Raw genomic sequence first — 1,427 nt, 5'->3', positions numbered from 1 at the left:
TGGGAAGAGATCAACCAAAGAACTTATATGCATGTATGCATAACCCATGGACACAGACAATAGGGTAGTTGAGGGCCTGGGGCAGTGGATTGGGGCAGGCTAGAAGGGGGCAATGGGAGGAAAAGGGGACATGTGTAATACTTTCAACAATAAAGATTTAATTAAAAAAATAAAAATATACACTTAACATAAAATGTACAGTTCAGCGGGTTCTCGGCGGCCGGGCAACGAGTGTCGGCCGCTGGGCCCGGAGCGCGGCCATGGAGAAGCTGCGGCGGGTCCTGAGCGGCCAGGACGACGAGGAGCAGGGCCTGACCGCGCAACCCTCCTGCCCCTGGTGGTCGTTGTGCGGCATTTGCTGGGTCCTGGATGCCTCCTCGCTGAGCTTCAGCACCAGGGTGAAGTGGTTCGCCATCTGCTTCGTGAGCGGCATCTTCTTCTCCATCCTCGGCACTGGCCTGCTGTGGCTTCCCGGGGGCATCAAGCTTTTCGCCGTGTTCTACACCTTCGGGAATATTGCTGCCTTAGCCAGCACGTGCTTTCTGATGGGGCCCTTCAAGCAGCTGAAGAAGATGTTCGAGACCACGAGGCTGCTCGCCACAGTCATCATGCTGCTGTGCTTCGTGCTGACACTGTGTGCTGCTCTGTGGTGGCATAAGAAGGGGCTGGCCGTGCTCTTCCGCATCCTGCATGCAGTTCCTGTCCATGACCTGGTACAGCCTGTCGTACATCCCGTATGCCAGGGACGCCGTCATGAAATGCTGTTCTTCCCTCCTGAGTTGAAGACCAGAACCTCTTCGCAGAGCGTCTGGGAGCTGCTGTTGGTTTGGGGGAGTGTGTTTTCCTGAGCGGGTGGTCGCCCCTCCCCCCGTGGCCGTGCAGGGCCGTGCGCACCGGGGAACCGCCTTGAGTAAACTGTGATGCTCCCACCACCTGCTCCCGCCACTCACTGCTCTCCCCACGGAGGCGGAACCGCCGATTGTGATTGATCTGTAGCATTTCTAATCCTTCCTCAACAGCGTTTGGTTTGTGAATATCCAGGGATAAGTCTCCGCTGCGTGAACTTCGTTGGCTTTTCTAAAATGTCAAGGTTTAAAAATACTTCAAATGTGAAAGTTTTTACTTTAAACTAAGAATCGCTTATATGTAATAAAAATAACATATAAATCTTTACAATTTAAAAAAAAATGTACAGTTCAGTGGGATTACTTAAGTATGTTCACATTGTTTTCCAACCATCACCACTATCCATCCCTAGAGCTACTACATCTTCTGCAACTGGAATTCTGCACCATTAAACAATTTTCCTCAGCCCCCAGCATCCACCATTCTACTTGGTCTCTATGAATTTGACTAATCTAAGTGGAATCATATTTGTTTTTTTGTGACTGGCTTATTTCACTTAGCTTAATGTCCTCAAGGTTCAT

The 1,427-nt window shown here is 50.5% G+C and overlaps 1 pseudogene; it reads left to right on the top strand.

Annotated features, from left to right (window-relative positions):
• The first annotated feature begins 210 nt into the window (after nt 1-210).
• LOC118651808 lies at nt 211-1,179 on the top strand (annotated as a pseudogene).
• Nucleotides 1,180-1,427: the final 248 nt, after the last annotated feature.

The sequence above is a fragment of the Myotis myotis genome, unplaced genomic scaffold, assembly GCF_014108235.1.
Source record: "Myotis myotis isolate mMyoMyo1 unplaced genomic scaffold, mMyoMyo1.p scaffold_m19_p_3, whole genome shotgun sequence".
Lineage (NCBI taxonomy): Eukaryota > Metazoa > Chordata > Mammalia > Chiroptera > Vespertilionidae > Myotis > Myotis myotis.
This window is presented reverse-complemented; position numbering and strand designations above follow the sequence as displayed.